General features: G+C 50.0%; 1 protein-coding gene across 7 annotated transcripts in view; it reads left to right on the top strand.

The window, feature by feature from the left end:
• EPB41L1 (erythrocyte membrane protein band 4.1 like 1) overlaps positions 1 to 21244 on the top strand; it is a 154183-nt gene that overhangs the window by 40912 nt on the left and 92027 nt on the right. For 6 of the 7 annotated variants that reach the window (XM_047854322.1, XM_047854321.1, XM_047854317.1 and 3 more), the window contains one exon: positions 4363 to 4413. The exons of the other annotated variant lie outside the window; for it this stretch is intronic. The gene's annotated coding sequence lies outside the window, so the exon portion shown is untranslated. The remainder of the gene's footprint in view (positions 1 to 4362; positions 4414 to 21244) is intronic. 7 annotated transcript variants of the gene reach the window in all.

The following is a 21244-nucleotide window of genomic DNA, read 5'->3' as shown; positions in this document are numbered from 1 at the left end:
TGAGCCAAAATCAGATGCTCAACTGACTGAGCTACCTAGGTGCTCCAGCTTCTGAAAATTTAAAAAAAAATTTTTTTAATATTTATTTTTGAGAGAGAGAGAGAGAGACAGCAATAGAGATAGAGACACAGATAGAGCACGAGCAGGGGAGAGGCAGAGAGAGACACACACACAGAATCCAAAGCAGGCTCCAGGCTCTGAGCTGTCAGCATAGACCCCAATGCGGGGCTCAAACCCACAAACTGTGAGATCATGGCCTGAGCTGAAGTCGGATGCTTAACTGACTGAGCCACCCAGGTGCCCCTGAAAATTTTAAATTACATATATAGCTTGCATTATATTGGTATCGGACAGTGCTATTCTAGCCAGAGTTGAGTTGAACATATTTGAATAAAAATAATACAAAACTATAAAGACTAGTTATTTGGGGTAGCTGTGTTGGGGGGTGAAGATCAGATATTACTCACTCACCTCCCCCACCCCCACTGCCTATATCTGGGCCATGCCTGGTGGTGGAATGTTACCCTGGATAACCCCAAAGCCTCAACGATAAGATTAAGACTTCTGAGGTCAAATGAAAAGCCTGCATCTATCTGGGTGGCCACACCATTCACTTGCTCTGGGTATGACCTTGGGCAAGTCACTTGACTGCTGAAATTTAGTCTGTCATCTGTCAATCTAGATTAACAGTGGGCTTCACCTCATTGACTGAGAGGATTACCTGAGATATAATCCAAGTGTAGGATTTAGCACTGTGCCTGGCATGTGTCAGTAGTCTGGTATCAGCTGTGGTTGTGGTTACTCGTTGTGGGGGTTGTTGATACTGCTGTGGTATCCATCAGCTTGAATTCTCTTGTTCTGTTTTTCTGAAGGGGACATGGGCCAGAGGGAAAGAAGTTAAAAGACCTTGACAGTGGATTTGGGTTGAGGACTGGGGTGAGGGTTGCTTTGTTGGTTACCTCAGGGAATTTCTTGGATCTTACCATTCTGTAAGTGATCAGGCAAAGATGTGTGTTCATTTTTATTTTATTTTTTTAATTAAAATTTTTTTTAATGTTTATTTATTTTTGAGAGAGAGAGAGAGAGAGAGCGTGCAAACGAGTGAGAATAAGCAGGGGAAGGAGCAAAGAGAGAGGGAGACACAGAATCCAAAGCAGTCTTCAGGATCTGAGCTATCAGCACAGAGCTCCACGTGGGGCTCGAACTCACAAACCGTGAGGTCGTGACCTGAGTCAAAGTCAGACGTTTAACCAACTGAGCCACCCAGGTGCCCCCTATGTTCATTTTAAATGTTTATTTATTTATTTTGAGAGAGAGAGAGAGAGCAAGCAGGGGAGGGGCAGAGAGAAGGGGAGAGAGAATCCCAAGCAGGCTCCGTGCTGTCAGTGGGATGTGGGGCTCAATCTCATGAACTGTGAGACCATGACCTAAGCCGAAATCAAGAGTCAGATGCTTAACCGACTGGGCCACCCAGACACCCCAATACATGCTCATTTTACAGATGAGGATGCCGAAGCCAGTTGAAGGGAAATGACCTGGCTAACTGGCCAGAGCCCAAATGCAGGACTTCTCAACCCTATTGTGCTAGTAGTGGAGCCAGCGTTAAGAGGCCACCTTTTGGGGTTTAGGAGCAGGGACTGATCTGGAGTCTGGAGCTTATGAGGAATGGTTATTATTAGTCTCGTATAAGTGGGGATCTCCATGCCATTCAGTACAACCACCTCATTTTGAGTTGAAGGAACAGAGAACTGAGTGTGTGTAGATGTGTGTGTGACCTGCCTAGGATCACACAGCAGGTTGGTAGCCAAGCTGGATCTGTTTCTGTTTGTTTAGATCCAGCCCTCAGCTCAGCCTTGGCAGGATGATGGCCCTGCTTGTCAGCCCCCTCCTCTCCTTGCCCAGTCCCCAGAGAAGGCTTCTGAGAAAGAGGCTTTTGTTTTACCAGCTCCTTCTGGTTTCCTCTCAAGGTAGCTTCCCCACCCCCATCCCCCTCCTTCTGCCCAGATTTGCATTTGTCCCTGTTCCAGGTTTAAAGGGCTCTGAAATCTGAAGCTTCTCTATACACATCTACTCTCTAGATATCCACAGGGAAGGACATGGGCTTTTTCATCAAGGAGGCCTGAGTTCAAATACCTCTTCTACTGTTAATTTTCTCTGTGGCCTTGGTCAAGTCACTTGTAATATTTTAGTCTCAACCTTCTCATCTGAGAAGCAGGAATCAAAATGGTGCACACACGACCCAGTGGTTAAGAACGCGGGCTCTGGGTCTCACCCCTGCACTGGTTCACTGTAGGGTCTTCAGTGAATCATTCCACCTTTCTGGGTCTCAGCTTCCACATCTGTAAGTGGAGGCTGCTACCTCCGTGATCCTTGTGATACGGCACTGTGCTGAGCTTTTCACACAACATCTCACTGAACCCTCCTGTTAGCCCTGGAAGCAGACACTATCTTGTTTCCCGAATGAGGAAACCAAGACTCAGAGAAGTGAAGCGACTGGCCCCAGGCCTCAGAACTAGAGGTGGAGCTGGAGTTCAAACCAGGTCTGTGTGACTGCAGAGCCCCGAGCTTCTACCCACTGTACCGCACTTTTCCCCAGGCACCCTTGCTACCTGGCCTCCTGTAGTTCACCCCAGTGAGTAGGAAAGCGGGTTGTCCGCTGCTGGGAGACTGATGTCACACCTGGAGTGAATGGTGTCCTGAGCCCCGTGCTGGCCTCCAGAGCTGGATCAGAAAGCAGACAGTAGGGCTCACAGCTTTTGTTCCTGTTGGTCCACCCTCAACCTTCCTAGTCACCTGATTTTCATGTTCTGTGTGAAGTGGAGCTATCTCATCCCACCTGGAGATTTACTGTTTTGAATCCAGTCCCTCCAATATTCCTGCCCCATTGGGTATGAGGCTGGGTCTGCAGTTGAGCCTTAAATAGTCTGTGAGCAAATTAGACCAGAACAGAATATTAATGCTAAAAGGAATGTAGGGACCATTGAGTCAAACCATATTTATTTTACAGCTGAGGAGACTGAGGCAAGGAGAGGCCAGGTTGAGAGAGCAATGGTTATGTTTTTTTCCTGGGTGCTGGAGACCATCAGGACTGACATAGAAGGAAGTGTCTGAGGGGTAGGCAGGCCTTTGCTCTCCCTTATCTCCCATGTCCAGTCCATCACCAAATTCTTTGGGTACCATCTCTTTTACTATTTTTTAATTAAAAAACTTTTTCAATGTTTATATATTTTTGAGAGACAGAGCATGGGTTGGGGAGGGGCAGAGAGAGGGGGAGATACAGAATCCAAAGCAGGCTTTAGGCTCCCAGCTGTCAGCACAGAGCCTGACGTGGGGCTCAAACTCCCAAATCATGAGATCATGACCTGAGTGGAAGTTGGATACTTAACCGACTGAGCCACCCAGGCTCCCCTTTTTATTTTTTTTATTTTTTATTTTTTATTATTTTTTTTATTTAAAAATTTTTTTTAACATTTATTTATTTTTGAGACAGAGAGAGACAGAGCATGAATGCGGGAGGGTCAGAGAGAGAGGGAGACACAGAATCTGAAACAGGTTCCAGGCTCCGAACTATCAGCACAGAGCCCGACGCGGGGCTCTAACTCACGGACCACGAGATCATGACCTGAGCCGAAGTCAGCCGCTTAACCGACTGAGCCACCCAGGCGCCCCAAGGCTCCCCTTTTTAAAAATTGTTTAATGTTTATTTATTTTTGAGAGAGAGAGAGAGAGAGAGAGAGAGAAAGCACACAGCGGGCAAAGGGCAGAGGGAGAGAGGGAGACACAGAATCTGAAGCAGGCTCTAGGTTCTGAGCTCTCAGCACAGAGCCTGATGCAGGGCTAGAACTCATGTACTGCGAGATCATGACTTGGGCTGCAGTTGGATGCTCAACTGACTGAGCTACCCGGACACCCCTGGGTAGCGCCTCTTAAGGATCTCTTGAATCCATCTACTTCTTTCTATCTCTACTGTGACCACCCCAGTCTGGGCCCTTGTCATAAGCTCCCTGGACAACCACAAGAACCCCTAATGCGTACACTGAGAGCTGCTCTTGCCTGTTTCCAGTCTGTTCTCTACCCTATGAATCAGTGATTTCCCACTGCTGTTATAATTAAGACTGAACTCTTTACCTCAGCCTCGGAGGCCCTTCATGGCCTGGCCCCTGCTGGACGCTTCCACTTCAAAAGTGTTACTTTCCCTTTAGCTCTGCTGTGTAGTCACACAGGCCTTTCTGTTTAACAGGTTCAGCAACTTCCCTAAGGTTCCTCAGAGAGCTAAATGACAGCCTCTCAGTTTCCAGCTCCTTGCTGGGTCTATGAACTTCGTTCTATTTCGGAGGAGCTAACGCTGTTTCCTCCTTCCAGGTGCCTGACTGACATCCTTCCCCTGGGGGAGCTGGTGTGGACGGAGGAGGGGTGAGTGTTACAGAGGCACAGCCTAATTCTCCTTCTTGCATTTAGGTTGGACATATTGGACTTCCAGGCCCTCAAGCTCTCTATTTTGATATGTTTAACTGCTGGGTTGTCATGAAGGTTTGTCTCGGCCACAGATTTTTGGTGGGTTTAAAAAGTGGGGCGGTGCTGAAGGTCCTCTGGTTTTGGCTTATTTTGAGGTAGGGACTAAAATGCATACTCATCAAACACCTCTGTGTTAGACAGTGTGCTTTGCCTATAGTGCCTATTTGCCTATATCCATGATGGATGGCCTTGGACCTGGAAGTTGGATCTCCTGACCCTGCAGCCCTTGCTTTCTTTTGCATAACCACTCCCAGGTGTACACTAGATCCAGGACAGGTTGTTTTCATTCTGGTTATGCCACTGACTACTGAGTGACGGTGGGCAGCTACCTTTCTTTGTGTTGGCCTCAGGATCATATATATACTGTCAGGACATGGAGTGGAGGAAAACAACAAATGAGTTGTTTTCAAACTGTCCAGTAGGAACATCCTTTTTCAAATGAACCCCAAAGACTCTCAATGTGCAAAATAGCCAGTGGGGTTGTGGCGTGGTTGAAGTGGGGGTAGGTGTGGGGGACTCTAATTGGCTGATTCCTCAGCCCCCAGCAGCCTCCAGATAATGACAGGGAACCCTTCCTTGGCGCTGCACGAGATGCTTTGCAAACCGCTGGCATGGGGTGTGTCGAAACCCCTTTCCAGCTCAGAGGTTCTGTGGCTCTGGCAGGGTGAGGGCATAGAGAGGGATCTGAGCCAATGAAGTTATACTGACTGGGAAATTGTGAAGTAATATGCAAATGTCATTGTGGGTTATTAGTAAGGCACATCTGCCAGCTCTGTGATGTTGTCATTCCAGAATCGTCTGGTTTTTGTTTTCGACTAGATTGGAGGCACTTCTGTACCCCTAGGGGACTCTCCACATGAGCGCGTTTGTGTGTGTGTGTGTCTAGGGAGCAAGGGCTATGGGGACAAGGTGGGACTGAGCCAGCTGAGGCAGGTAGAATAAATGCCAAGCAGAGCTGGGAGCATGTTGCTCTGGGGGGTGGCGGGGGTGAGGGGTGGCTTTAGCTCTAGCTAAAAGGAGTGATTTGGCTCTTTCCTGCCAGCACATGGGCCCCACGGAGATTTCTGGGCAGGAAGCACTGGGAACAAGGAATCCTCTGTCCACAGTCACAGCACAGCCAGGACAGAGGAGGTGGATTAGGAGTTCCCAGGAGGGGGCCTGCTGGTCTTTCCTGGACATTTGGGCAAATGGGTAGGGAGAGGGGGAACTAAGGTATGTGTGTCGCGGGAGGTGTGGGCTTGGTAAGAGGAGATAGCGGTTGGTTCATACATTTATTCTACAAGTTCCTTGAGCTTCCTGTAAGGCCTCTGAGGAGCCAGACTCAGAAGCAGGCAACCCTGTAGGGGTTAGAGCCAAGAAAGATGACACTCTAGGTATTAACCGTCATCAGTTTACTGGAGGAGACAGGAAATGTGAGAAATGATAGATTTTCACAGGGAGTCTGATGCAGTGGAAATCATTTGGCCTGCAATCTGGAACTGGGCCTCAGTTTTCTCTTCTGTTAGAATGCGGATGGACACATCCGCCCTGGCTACTTATTAATGCTCTTCTGGGAATCAGAAGAGGGTATTTCAAACCTTTTGGGGCAGCAGAATCCCAGTATGTAAGCTTTTGTAGCAGAACTGCTGAGGTTGGCTTGGCAGCAGTTTATCCAGAATCTTGCTGCCCTCCTTACTGCCCTTTGTTCCCTGGGTGTTTGGGAAGGTGCAGTTTCCCTTTGCAGATTCCTAAGGCTCTAGGAAGCAATGTCTAAAGACCCCTGGGTCAGGATGATTCTTGGGAATAAGCTTTGTAGACCGTCCCTTGCAGCCCAAATGATAGAGATTGTGCCAGGACGCACAGGAACAGTTGCAGTATTGCCTTATGCCTTGCCCTGCCCATGGCCAGCATAGACCTTATCTAGGTTATGGCCTGTATAATTGGGCATGGCTTTTTCATAAATAAAATGACAAAAACTCAAAGTGGTTTGAACCAGAGAAGGACTTTAATGGATCCTGGGGTTGTCCATGGAATTGAAAGATGAGGAATCGAGTGGTCTCTCCATCTGTATCCTATCACTGCTATCTCTCCTCTTTGCCCTCATTAGGAACTATCCGTCCACTACCCCAGCTTTGCAACCCAAACAGAAAAAAAGAACTATTTTTCTTCTAGGATCTATATATTGATCCAAGGGAAGGACTCTGATTGGGTCAGTCCTTGTTGTGGGGGGATAGGGACATTCTCAGTGCCCAGGCCTTTGTCATATGGCTACCCATGTAGCTAATGGAGAAGCAGGGCCATAACTAGAAGGGGAGTCAAGCCTGCAGGACAGACAGAGCTGTGAGAGTGCTGTAGGATGTTAGTGGAGTCCCGGGTTATAGGAGAGCAAACAGTTTGTATGCCTGCAAGGGGTTCTAACTCTTCTCTTCAGTGATAATAATACAAATACCAATAATGATAATAATAGGTAATGTTTGTTGAATTTTTCTCCCTGTGCTGAGCATGTTTTATTGCTTTATGGGTATTATTTCTTTTTTTAAAAAAAATTTTAATGTTTATTTATTTGAGGGAGACAGAGCATGAGCAAGGGAGGGGCAGACAGAGAGGGAGACATAGAATCCCAAGCAGGCTTCAGGCTCCGAGCTGTCAGCACAGAGCCTGATGAGGGGCTTGAACTCACAGACCGCAAGTTCATGACCTGAGCTGAAGTCAGACGCTTAACTCACTGAACCACCCAGATGCCCCAGTATTATTTCATTTAATCCTCACAATAGTCTTTTGGGTAGGTACTGTTACTATCCCCATTTTATAGATGGGGAACTGAGGCACAGTTAGTGAAGGTCACACATTGAGTAGGAGGAGGCCAGGAGTCTGGCTTCAGAGCCCATCTCCATTACCACATCTGTTGCCTCTCATTGGTAGTTCAAGTGGCTGGCCGTCCTATGTCTGCTGCTCTGTGACACAGAGCTCATGATGTGTAGAGGCAGCCCCTCCCCAGGTTACACTGCTCTGCCTGTGGGAAAGGGCTTCCTTGTGTTGCATGCAGACTTGCCTCTATATAAACCCATCCATCCAATGTGTGGCTCTGTGACAGATAGAAAGAAGAATCATCTATGAAGCTCCTAAAAGGTCACCGTAACAAATAAATCTCATTAACCGAGTTCTTGCCTTGTGCCAGGCTCTGTGCTGAATACTTAGTGTGCATTATCTCACGTAATTGCAACAACAACCTTATGGAGTAGGTACTGTTATTGCACCCATTTTCCAGAGGAAACTGAGGCCCGGAGAGGTAAGCGACTTTCCTATGATCAGATGGCTCATAAATGATAGAGCTGGTGCTTGAGTTCAAGTCTGCCTAGCTCCGAAGGCTGTGCTAGGGACCACTACAGTCATCTGTCCCCCAGAGGGGAAATAAATGTGTGTAGGTGTGGCTGTGACACAGTCCATGGTGCACATTGCCATGGGAGAGGGATAGGAACAGTACAACTGAGGCTCAGAGGAGAGAACTCAGGGAAAGGGGAACAGCAAGGGCACAGCAGTCAAAATGTGCTTCCTGGAGGAGGGGACATTTTTGTCTGGGCTCCTCAAAGGGGCTGGATTTGGAGGGGAAGGCTCTCCAGGAGGAGGGAGCTGCCTGGGGAGAGGCATGGAGGGGAAACGCCGGAGCAGTTCAGTTTGGCCAGAATTACTGAGTGGAGGGAGGAGGGTGGCCAGCTGTCTCTCAGGCTTCTCAGAGGGAGCCCCTCCTTCCATAGTCTTCTCTTCAGTCGTGTGAAGAGGTTTGATTGCCTCCAGCTGCACACAGGTGCCCTGTTCCTTCACCTTTTCTCCCAGATATATGGAGGGCAGGCCCCAGGTGGATGGTGGGTGCCAACAAGGGTCAGTCCTTTATTCACTTCCTCCCAGTGGTGAATGGTGGGAAAAACGCCCCCTTGTGGTCCACCCCCTCTCCCCCCACCCCCCTCCCGCCCCCCAGGAGTCAGCATTTCCTCCAAACAACACAAAGCTCGCAGAAGCAGGATGGTTTCTAACAGCTTTGGCAAGTGGTGGGGTTTCCCATCCCCTCCCCAGGAAGCAGGCTGAAGCATGTACCTCTAAGCCGCGGAGAGGCCCCCTTCTCTTCCTCACTTCCCCTGCCCCTCCTTGCACAGCTAATCTCATGCACTTTGTCGGAAGATGGACAGTGCCCTCAGAGCCAGGGCTCTGTCCTGGAAGTGCCTTCAGATTTTTCTTCAGACAACTCCAAATTGGGGGAAGAGTGTAATGTTAGCCCTGGGAACCTCCTTGGTTTCAAAGGATGGAAGGATGGCAGTCATATTTATTGAACTGGACTCAGTGTATCAGAGGCTTTATCAACCCATTTTACAGATGAGGAAGCCAAGGCTCAGAGAAGGAAAATTACGTAGGTGCAGTTGTCACAAGAAGGTGCCTGTGTCATTATCTCTTGCAGGAGGGATGAAAGCGTGGGTCACTCAACAAGGAGAATGCCCCCTCCCCCCGCCCCTTCCTCTCCTTCCTCTTGCCTACCCACTCCTCCCATAGCAGGGCTCTGAAATGCTGACTCTGGTTCCCCTGGCTGCTCCTCAGACTCTCCCCCACGTGGGTACAGATCATTCCCCCATGGCTTGCTGCCTGTCTGAGAGCTGGAGTGGGCTGTCTCTGGTGGGGGGTGGGCAGGCTTAGCGAATGTCATCCAGACAGGGCCCAGATGTCCAGCATTCCTTCTGTGACCCCTGTTTTCTCTGAGATCTCTGGATTTTTCCAACCCTTCTTGGAGGGATTCCAGCATTTCTATAGCAGGAAAAGAGGTACGGAAGGGCAGAGGAGTTCTTTCACTGGAGCGTGTTTTATCCCCATGGCCCCTATCATCTGGCTCACACCTGTACTAGAATCAAAGCCCCTTGTATTTTTCCTGCGAAGCGCTTTTCTATTTATCATCCCATCGGATTTTCACCATAATCCTGAGAGGTAAAGCAGGGAAGGTATAATTATTCCCCTTTTGTGGGTGGGTTAATGGAGGCTCAGAGAAGATAAGTGACTTCTCCAAGCCCACATAGCTAATGAGTAGCAGAGCAGTGGTAGAAGAGAGAAGCCAATGTCCAGGAAGCCTGATTCTTCATTGCCCAGTGCTGATGGCTATATGGACAGCCACTGAGACTCCTTCTTTGATTCAGCCAGGTATGTGGGGGTTATGTCCCCAGTTCAAACCTTCCCAAGCTTCCTAAGGCCTACGGAATGAAGTGTCACCAGTTCTGAATCTGAGAGTTCCCCAGCCAGTCTCAACCTCCTGCTCTGGCCAGTCTTGACTGACCTAACAGGCTGGACTTTTTCTTCCCACAAGGTGGATGAGATTAACCATTTGTTGGGGAGGACCCCTCTGTGGGACATTGGAAACATGTGTTTCAGCCTGTTGCCCAGGAAGTAGATGGGGAAACTGAGGCCAGGGTCAGCATAATGGTTGCATTCAGGACAGCTAGAGTGGCAAGATGGGGGTGAGGGGCAGGCTTGCACTGGGTGGATGTTTTACACCCCTTTCCCAGAAAATCCACACCTTTGTTTCAGTAAGTGGAACACAGTGTCCACTGAATGTTTACATATTGCTCCATTTCTGCCCCAGAGAAATTTTTGTTGGGGGCACTCTGGGCTTTCCTAGAAAAGTGAAATCTGGCCCAAAGCAGGGAGAGCCCTGGGTTCCTAAGGAACTGAGCTTCAGCTCAGTATTTGGTAAGGATAACTGGGATTCTGGACTTGGGTAGTGGTGATAGTTGCACAACTCTGTGAATATAGTGCTAGCATGTTCTTTACCTCTAGACCTCCCAGGAGTTGGGGGAAGCAGAGAGTAAAGGCTCTGAGACTGGCCTCCTGGGCCTTACAGAAATGGTGATGGCCTCCAGAACTTGTTGCTGGTTAGTTTCTCCTTTCCTGCTTGGGGAGGCCAAGACTCAGACTAGGAAAGTAATTGGCATCAGTCGCCAGTTGCGGCCAGCCCTGGATGCACACGGGGAGCTAGCAGCGGAGTAGGGGCAGCATTATAAAACTAGAAGAGCAGGGGCGCCTGGGTGGCTCATTTGGTCCAACTTCAGTTCAGGTCATGATCTCGTGGTGTGTGAATTTGAGCCCTGCGTTGGGCTCTGTGCTAACAGCTCGGAGCCTGGAGCCTGCTTGGGATTCTGTGTCTCCCTCTCTCTCTGCCCCTCCCCTGTTCACAGTCTCTCTCTCTCTGTCTCTCAAAAATAAATAAGCATTAACAAATTAAAAAAAAAAAACTAGAATAGCAGACACTGCCTTCTTCATATGTGCATTCCTGAGAAGGTCTCAGGAAAGGTCTGAACAAATGACCTGGGAAGGTCCCTTTCCCTCTCTGGGCCTCAGTTTCCCCATCTGGATCCACTCTCTCCAGTCCTTTGTGTCCTGTTATTCTGTGACCAAGGAGTTGAGTCAGTGGTTGCAGAGTTTTCCTGGGGGCTCAGCTGCCTCATTTGTCAAACAAGGACGATGAAATTAGCCAGTCCTATCCACCTCAGGCTTAGTACTACAAAGGTCAGTGAGGTGACCACATCACTTCAGGGCCATCACAGGCTTTGGCAGATGGGGAGTCGCTTTAACAAGGTGACATGCTCCCACATAGGCAGCCAGATGAAACTGAGAAGGGCTCGAGCTCCAGACCCAGACACCCTTGAGGATATACCCCTGCTCTGCTCCCTCCTGTGTGAATTTGAGTGAGATGATTCACTTCTCTATGCCTTAGTTTTACCACCTATACAATGGAGACGGCAATAGCGCTTACTTAGGAGGTAATGGAGCCCAAATGAGAGAATGCAGGCCATGTGGGTAGCACTGTGGCTGGCACACAGTCGAGCACTCCAGTGCTGATGGGTGTTACTGTGTTGTTGATGACTATAGCGGTGATGGTAATTGATATTTAGAGACTGGGGCTCTGTGGGGCCAGCTAGGCTAGGGATGGCAGTGTTACTGTTATCAATAACCTCTTCTATCTTTTTTGGCACTTTACAGTTTGCAAAGCGTGTTCACCTCCATGACTGTATGCCATCTTTAGAGCACTCTTTAACAGAGGCAGGAAGGCAGTCACCGTCTCCACTTTACAAACGCAGCTGTGGGTCTTAGGGGAGGCAAGTGACTTGCCACGATTTCAGCCTGGGTCTTCAGGAAGCTCCACTCCGGGCCAGAGGTGCAGCGGGGATCAGCCTCTGGCTTTGGCAGCACGGACAGGGCAGTGGATGATTGTTACTCACCCTGATTGTCACTCCATAACTTTTGGAGAGTACGTGAGTGACTGAATAAATGACAGAGTGACTGGTTCAGTGGCCTCGTCAAGTCACAGAAACACACACACACAGGTCTTGAAGTACATTTGGTGTGATTGGGTGCAACCTGTTTCACACCGCTGGGCCCAGGATTTCTAGAGCTCTGTGCCAATGGTGCCCCTGCTGTTTCCATACAGCCTATATGCGTCCTGAGCCCCGAAAAGCCAGATGCGTCTTTTCTCTCTGCCGTTTCCTGCTCCCCCAGCCCCCACCCCAGTGACTTGGGTCTAGAGGTGGATTTTGCCTCCAGTCGCTCCTCCAGTGAGTCTTGATTTAGTCAACCAATATTCACTGAGTTCCTGCCATTCATTCGCTAGGCACTGTCTCACGTGCCAGGATGCAGAGGTGAACACAGCAGGCAAACACACGATCCGTGCCGAACAGCAGACTTCTTGCCAGTCTCTGGCAGTTCCCAAGGGGTGATGAGGATGTGGGATGCATGCTTTTGAATCTGGAAAAATGTCTGTGCTGTGGGGGGTGGCGTGTGCTGGGAGGCTTGGGGGCGGGGTCAGGCCTGGGCTGCTGTTCAACTCTGCAGCGCCTTGCTGAGTGACCTCAGGGCAGTTCTTGCCTCTCCCTGGGGCTCCTCCTTGTCTACCAAAGGAGGGTATTGGTTGAGATATGAGGATAGTCCCTGATGTTTGTGGAGCACCTGTCTGGCCCACGTGTCTTGTGCTCACAGCCTCACTAGGCTGATGCCAACGTTCCTGCCTGCCCAGCGATTGGCTCCTGGGGCTTGCAGGTCTTGGGAATGGTTTCTGAATGGGGATCTGGGCACCGGGAAAAAGTTGGTAGGATCATCATCTCCCACATAGTCTGACCCGAGAATTTGCCCGCTGGCCTGTGGGCCCAGCTTCCCCAGGCTGGGACTAGGGCTGACAGAACACGTTCCAGCAAGGCAGCCCCTGACACAGAGGCCAGCCCCGTCTAGCCGGGGCTGTCCATGCTGGTGGCTGTAAACTCTTATGCTTTCCTTTGGGCACGAGGTGTCGAGAGATGGGGTGGAGATGGGGTGAGAGCAAAACTTCGAGACTTTCTGAAACTACGGAGCTGACCTAGCCCTTCCACAGAAAGGCTAGTGAAACTGAAACCTGAAAAGGGCAGGCTTTCCCAGGTCTACACTGAGTGTCATCGAGCTGTGTGAGAACTGATCCCCTCCCCCAACTATTGCATCTTGTGCTCAACTGTTTCCTCCTGGGCCTTGGTCATTGTGGTTGGGGGAAGACAAAGGGTCAGCATGTGTATACCTAGCAAGTCATAGGGTGGTGGGACCTCATACTGGTGGCTGTGGTTGGGAAGGGAGGAGTGTCTACGTGTCATTTCTGTCACATTTCCCTGCCTCCTGCTGTTTCTCATTTAAGTCCTGGATCTCTTGCCATAGTGGCACTGACAGCTGACATGTTGAGTTTCCAGAGGAGGAAGGGAAGCAGAGGGCAGGGCCTTGTGCCAGATGGGGACAGGAGACCTGGTGAGTCCTGGCTGTGCCTGATTCCAGGTGATGGAGTGGTTCGGCTGTGAGCACCCATGCTGGCCCCAGGGCAGTGCTCATGTGGTCTGGCTGGCAGGCTGGGGAGGAGCCTGTCTGTGTCCTCCCTGCCCCCCAGCTGCCTGTCTCTGCAGCCTACCCACCAGCCTGCAGCTCTGGGCTCTGCCACTTGGCCCAGGCATGGGGACTGGTTTGGCAGGTTTTGCCACACCCTTGAGCTGTGGGAAGGCTGGGAGCCGGGGCGGGGCAGGCCTGAGCAGACAGTGCTACCCTGTCCTTGACCCCCCCCACCCCCAGTTCCAGCCTCCCTTCTGCCTCTCTCCCACCTTTCTCAGGGAAGCTGCATGGGGAGCTGGAAAGCAGAAGCCTTGGAACTCCTAGTCAGCATGTGACCATGGGCAAATCCTTTATTGGACCTCAGTGTCATCATCTGTATGATGGGGCTTTGGGCTCTGTAATCCTCAAGCAGCCACATACTATGATTCTATTTTTTGTTTGTTTGTTTGTTTTTAAAAAAATGTTTATTTTAATTTTTGAGAGAGAGAGAGAGAGAGAGAGAGAGACAGAGCACAAGTGAGGGAAGGCAGAGAGAGGGAGTCACAGAATCTGAAGCAGGCTCCAGGCTGTGAGTTGTCAGCATAGAGCCTGATGTGGGGCTGGAAGTCATGGACTGCGAGATCATGACCTGACCAAAATCAGAAGCTTAACCAACTGAGCCACCCAGGCGCCCCTGACCTCTGCCATTGTCTCTTCATCCCTGGGCAAGTTTTTTTTTTTTTTAATTGTTATTTATATTTACTTTTTGAGAGAGAGAGAGCACAAGCTGGAGAGAGAGAGCAAGCTGAAGGGGCAGAGAGAGAGAGAGAGAGAGAGAGAGAGAGAATCCCAAGCAGGCTCCACACTTGGAGCTGCATGTGCTGAAAGCACAGATCCTGATGTGGGGCTTGAACTCATGAACTGTGAGATCATGACTTGAGCCAAAACCAAGAGTCGGACACTTAACTGACTGAGCCCCATCCATCCCTGGGCAAGTTATAGCACACCAAGTACCTTAGGTTCTGAATGGGAAAATGAGGGTCACGACCCTTGCTTGTTTCCTGGGGGTAGTGGGGGGATCAGCTAATATCCTGGCAAGTATCCAGTCTCCATTAGAAGGGTTTTCTGTCTATATTCTGGCCTGCCCTTATCTGGGTCAAGCAGAAAGAGTGTGCCTAGAGGTGGCGCTTACTCTAGTTCCCTCCCCCTTATCCTGAGCATGGAATTACCTGAGAAGCAGGCTTTCTGAGCTTCTCCATGATAAATCGGGGAGAACAAGAATCCAGGGGTAAGCCTCAACATTTGCTGCCTCCACTTCCTCCTGACCTTCAGATCCACCCAGGGTCTAGTTCAGGAGAAAGAGGGAAGGCACTCTGCCTTCTGCTGCCACAGCCCCACCGTATGACACCGGGCAAATTGTATCCTTTCGCTGGACCACATCTAACAGTTAAGAGTATACAGATCATTTTTCCTCAGAAAATTCAAATTCTGACAATGTATAGATCAGGGGAAGGAACAGGAGCTAATGAGCACATTCCCAGCCTTGGATAGGGGTAGAGAGAGAAGGAAAGGGAATTAACATTTATTGAGCCAGCGCGATGCCAGTTACTTTGCATAAATTACATATATTATCTGTATTCCCAAGTTTCCTTTCCAAGTGGCAGCCAAAGTGATGTTCATAAAACACAAATCAGATCTTGTCACTCTGTGTCTTTCCTCTGCCCTTACCATGGCCTGCAGGGCCCTCAATGAGCTGGTCCCTGTCTCCCCCTCTACTCATGTAGCTCCCCACTGGTCATTTGGTTCAGCTGTAGGAATCTTCTCTCTGCTTAACAAATTCTTCCCTACCATAGGTCATCTACACCTGCTGTTCCCTATTCTTAGAATTCTCTTTTCCTGACTCCTGGCAGCCTTGGGTCCTTCTTCTTTACAACTCAGCTTTCTTAGACACTTCCTTCCCCTGCCTCACTGCACTGCTTTCTGCCTTTGCCTCTTGGCTCCCCATAACACTTATCACAATTTGTAACCATTTGTCTTTTATTTTTAATGTCATGTTCATTCTTGACTCCGCATTGCATAACACATAGCAGGTATTCAAGAAGGATTTGTTGGATGAATGAATGAGTTGTAGAGACACGAGAGTGCTAGTTGAGTGCCTGGCTTAGGGCATGGCCCTTAATAGGTGCTCAATAAATAGCAGCTTTTAGTGAGAACCAACGTGGATGGTGAATACCCACCAATGTGTTGTGGCTAGAGCATGTGTGTGTGGGGCAAGGGATACAGTGGGCAAGGTTGAGAAGGTGAACTGAACTGGTACTGGATTCTGGAAGCTCCTGATGCTAGGGCAAGAGTTTAGACTTCCTGAAAGACGTCGCCTGGAGTCCTTGCTGGGCCACTGATTGTAACTATAGAGCTGTACTTCTGCCATGTGAGCTCAGACACTGTGTGCGCTTGCAGAGCTCATGCTGTGTAGCTGCAGGGAGTGCGGGTTGGGGACACACTTGGGGACACAGGAATGGGCTAGGGCCTCTCTGGAGGCATTATGTGAGTCAGACTATTCCTAAAGGCCCATAAAGAGGCAGTGCTGTTGGGAACATGCTGTCTTTTGATTCCACATTGTCTGCCACTGCCCTGTCCCTTGGGGGCAAAGGATCAGGCCACCTCAGGGTCAGATGCTTGGATTGCTATCCTGGCTCCTCCCCTTATCAACCATGTGACTTCTGCCTTGCCCATTCACGTGTTTAATTCTGTTTCTTAGGCTGTAAACAGGCTGCATTTAGTGCCTGTCTCATAGGGTCTTGATGACAATAAAGTAGGGAATGCAAAGGGCTTTGCAAAGGCCTGGCACCTACTCAGCACTCAGTGAGGGGAGCTGTTATCTTCATCCTATAGTGTAGGCTTCAGAAAGGGCATTCGAGGCAGTGGCAGTCACAAGTGCAAAAGAAAAGGTTCAGAGGCATGAAACGGGAGGGTGTCCTGGAGTGGCCAGAGTTTGCTGTCCATTTGGGGACAGCAGGAAAGGAAAGTGGAGGCCAGGCAGGCCCAGCTCCTCAGCACCTGTGTATTGGGCCAGGAGCTGGAACGTTATCAGGGGGACGATGAGGGCCACTGCAGGGTGTTAGGTTGAGAATGAGGTGATCTGATTTCTGGCAGTGGGAGGATGGGTTGGAGGGGCAAGGCTGGAGGCCTGGAAACCCAATGGGCAGGCTGTAGGTATGGAGGTGGTGAGAAGTGAGGGGCCTAAACTCTGGCAGGTCGGCATATTGAAGTGAATAGGGACCAGATCAGGATGTGGGGGATGGGGAGTGTGGGAGGCGAGGGAAGCCGGCAGCATCTCCACAGGGTGGCTGGGGGATTACAGAGCTGAAAGCATGGCGAATGCACGTGGGTTTTGATGTCAGTAGTTTGACTTTTCTGGGAATTGAGAAGCTTCCTGAGAAACTACTCTTTTGGTTCTGACTCTCCGTGTAGAAAATCCTTCTGAAATCTCTGAGTGATTGACTTCTCCCCTAGTGATGAGAGAGCTCACCAGGGAAGCTGTGCACATCTCCTGCCTGTGCACACTTCCTATCTGCGGGGCTAGGGACTGGGTGAGGGAAGGGGCGGCTGGGCCTGTGGGCGGCTGAAGCTGGGGGTGTTGTTTGGAAGCTGTTTTCCAGGGTCCATCAGTTTTCCTGTGATTTTCTTCCTTTTCCTCAAAGCGGGTGGAAAGAGGCAATTACAGTTAGTGGAATGTATCGTGTATTCCAAGGCTCTTGGCAGGGGGCTAGGAAGCCTTTCAAAAGGTAAGCTCCTATTCGTCCCCTCTACCTATTATTTTTTGATGAGTGTGGATAGGGGCTGTTGTTCCAGAGAACCCTAGGTCTTAGATCTTGTACTTTCATAGATGGGGAAAATGAGACCCATGGGAAAGCAGATGAGACTTGCTGGGGTCCAGTTGTGATTTAATGCCAGAGCTGGGCCTGGGTCAAGGGACCTGCCCTTCTGCTCCAGGCTCTTCTGTGGTTCTTCAGCTGGCACTGCCTCTCAGAGGAGTGTGGGGGTGATGACCTGATGAACATTCACAAAGGCCCCCGTCCCAGCTCAGGTCACACACCTGGTGACAGAAGGTACTCACAGACTGCAGGACTTGACTACTGCCTTAAGCCCCTAACTCTGAAGCCCATGCACACCCCCTCCTTCAAATCTGAGATAGGCCCATAGTGTAGCTGGAGGTTGGGAACGAAAACCAGAAGGATTGGGTCCATTCCTTCCTTATGAGGAAAGGAGAGGAGAACCCTATCTGGTTGGGGTGGAAGGCAGTCTACATCCCTACTTCAGCTGATTGCTGTGCTGAGGAGAGGCCTTTGTCTGCGTTGCCAGGGGAACCAAAGTTTCTGCCTTCTTCCAGGGCTGTGATTGGCTCCTGGTGGAGCTTCAGCTTTGGTGAATGGAAGGGCTTTCCTCCTGCCTGCATCTTTCATGGGGTGAGAAACCAGAGGGAGGCTGGGGTCCCCATGGAAGTACCACATAGGTTTCTGTGCTCCACCCCCTCAGCTGTAGAGGTGATGGGTCCCCTTGTTTATTCACTCATTCATTTATCCCAGGCAACATCTGCTCCAGGCCCTTCATTCTTTAGGTCTGGGAAAGGTAACCTAAGAGTCAGAAGACCTGCATTTGAATCCTAACACAGCCACACACTCACTCTTGGCCTTGGATGGGTCCCTACCCCTCCTTGGGCCTCAGTTTCCCACATGTAAAAACAAAGGCATTGGGCTGAACTCTCTGGCCCTTCCAGCTTTGGATTCCCTGACCACACAGCCCACATCCTGCTCTTTTTGACCTTCTGTACTCTGTCTAGCCTTTGACCATGTCTCTTGTAGGTGCCCAGGTTAAATGCATGGCAGAATAGGGAGTTGTGAACAGCTCTTAGCATTGTTTTGTTTCATTTTTTTTTTCCCTAGGAAATTTGTGTTCTCTAAAGTTTCTCCTAGAAACCCCAAATCCTGCAGCTCCTCTTATGTCATTCCTTCTACCTGGACCCAGGCTCAGGGTAACAGGTCAAGTATAGCCAGTGATGGATGCCCCAACTTGGGGGGGAGCTGGGCAGTGTGCAGAACAGAGCATGCTGGGGTGGGTGGAGCCATTGGGAGAGCCCTGGAGCTCAGTAATCCTGAGTTCCAGGCCTAACTCAGCCACGTGCCAGCTGGGTGACCTTGGCAGGGCCGCCGAGCCTCATTTTTGGCATCTGTGACACAGGAATCATAATGCCACCTCAGGGGGTTGTTACAGAGGTTGAAGAAAATGACATGTCTGCCATACAGGAAGCACCAAATCCCCTTCACCGATCTCTCCCAGGAAAATGGCAGAGAGCTGGGGCAGGCCTGGATTGGAGGGCTTGAAGTGGCAAGACCTGTGGTGCCATGTGGCGGACTGTAGAAGCTGTTCGTTCCTGGCAGTGCCAAAAAGCAGGAGAGAAAAGTGTTGCCTGGGGCGGGTGATGTCTGAGTGGGGGAGGCCATGTGTCAGAGCTAATGTTTGAATAACACTTTTAAGATCCTCCAGAGACCTCAAATGAGGGTTTTTCAGATGAGCCGAAATTGGAGCAAAGTAAAGAGGCTGAGCTCACTGGCAGGAAAGGGGGTGGCCTAATTGATACTGGCCTCGTCTTGGCCCAGCCACATTCATTACCACAGGCTGACTGGGAGGATGGCCCATACATTTGGGCTGTGGGCTGAAGGAAGGGACGCCAGTTTCCTTAGAATGGGGGAGTAATGGGGGACATCTGGTAGTGACTCAGCTCTGCTTCTTGTTGGCTCACTAGATTGAGAGAGTCAGAGGTGGCTTCTTAGGTCATTGGCCTTCAGATCCTGGTTTAGCTTTTAGCTCTGTGCCCCAGCCTCCCTCCACCTTGGCCACTGTCTGCTATGAGTGTGGTGGTAGATAGGGATGGGACAGTGATGTCAGGCATGAATTGCTGGGGGAACTTCCCTCCTGTGCTCAAGTTGGCCTGAGGTCTGTGATGAAGTGAGTGGAGAGAGGGAGGAAGGGGGCTTTCTGGAGAAGAAAGCAGGCTGATGGTGTGTGTGTGTGTGTGTGTGTGTGTGTGTGTGTGTGTGTGTGTGAAGGGGAATATGTGTGAACAGGTATGTGACTCAGGCATGCTTGTGCATCTGCTTGTACCCAGGAGGCACAGGCTCTAAGGGACATGTCTCAAAGAGGTTGAGAAAGGGCCTAAGGAGTGAGTGTGTGTGTGTGTGTGTGTGTGTGTGTGTGTGTGTGTGTGTGTATGTATGCATGTGTGCATGTGTGGACTGTGGGTCCCTGTGGAAACACTGGTGGTAGAATTAGTGAGGGGTTATGGACCAGGAAAATCCTGACCAGGTTCTTCTACATGAGCCCTCTTCTGTTCCCCTTGGGCTGGGATGGGAGTGGATGGCCATGGGTGCTGTGCACCATTGCTTCTCTCGGTGCTTGGTTTGCCTTGGAATTGCTGTTCCTGGGGACATTGGTCACAGTGGGAGCATGCTGAGACTCCTCAGTGGAGAACATGAGGGAGTCAGTGACAAGAGCCTTCTTGGCACCTGGCTTGCCTTGTGAATGTGGTTGGGGCTTAGGGGCAAGCATTGGGCACCAGAGCCTCACAGGCCATACTGACCCCAGGGATCTCCTCTTCCTTCTCTTTCCTTGGTCTCCACAACACCCTTCTTTCCAGCGTTCCTTGGTCTCCACAACACCTTGGTCTTGATCTTTCCTTGGTCTCCACAACACCACACCCTTCTTTCCAGCTTTCCCACTACGTCTCTGGCCACCCTCATCTGCCTGTTTCCCCTTCTCTCCTCGACTTCTCAGTTTGTGGGTTCCTCGGGGCTTCATTGCAGTTACTGTTGTTTTTTAAAATAAAACTTTCTTTTTTTAATTATGTAAGTAACAACACAGTACAAGATTTTAAAAAACAGGGAGAGGGAAAAAGTGATTCCTTAGTATTATTGGGTATTTGGTGTGTTTCAACTTTTCCCCTTTGCCCTTTTCTTACATAAGTATAGTCCTCTCTGGTGCATCTCTAAGGCTCTCCTGCATGTTTCGCTTAATGGTGTATTCAAAGCTGCCTTCTGTGTCGTTACAGAGAATTCCATTAAATACGTGATCAATTCACCCCTTTTCCTGTTGATGGACATTCAGGTTGTTTCCAGTCTTTGCTCTTATGAACAACACAGCAATGAACATCACATAAAGTGCTTTTTCTGTCTTTTAGATGATGTCTGTTAGGGTGGGGTACCAGGAGGGGAATTCTAGGTCAAGGGCTGTGGTTACCTTTTAGACTGTCAGTAAATCTTGCCCAACTGCTGTGCCACTTTAAAGCCCAGCATCCAGAGTGGAAGGGCAGGCTGTTTTTGACCCCTCTCAGGTCTGTAGAGCCTGTTCCTTATATGTAGGGGCTTCTTCAGCCTTTTCAGCCTCATTCATGCTAAAAGGGGGCTAAGGTAGGGCTGTGGAGTGAGGCTGCCTAGGTTCAAACTAGGCTTTCCTCTCCACTGTCTTGAGTCCATTTCTTCAGCTGTAAAATGGGCATGATGAGAGTGATCACCTCACAAGGCATGCCACCTGGGATTTGGGCCAAGCTGGGGCAAGAACCCAGGCTTCTGGCCTTCTTGGTAGTCTCTTTCCCTGATGCCCACCTACTCCTGGGAATGGTCTGGTTTATGGAGGCCAGTGTCCCTATGTTGGAGAGTGTGTCATAGTGGCCAAGTCCCTGGAGTGGAGCTGTAAAATGGGGCCTCTCCCTTTCCTTCCAGAACTATCCCCCTTTCTCCATTTTGGGGGTGCCATTTCCCCCAAAGGTATCCCTCTGGGTTAGAGTTTGGGCCTCCTGTACAAGCCTAATCCCTAGAGGTGCATTCAGGGTACATGCTGGCCCCAGGAA

The sequence above is a fragment of the Prionailurus viverrinus genome, chromosome A3 (assembly GCF_022837055.1).
Source record: "Prionailurus viverrinus isolate Anna chromosome A3, UM_Priviv_1.0, whole genome shotgun sequence".
Classification (NCBI taxonomy): Eukaryota; Metazoa; Chordata; class Mammalia; order Carnivora; family Felidae; genus Prionailurus; species Prionailurus viverrinus.
Note: the sequence above shows the minus strand (reverse complement) of the source record. Positions and strands in the feature narration are given on the sequence as shown.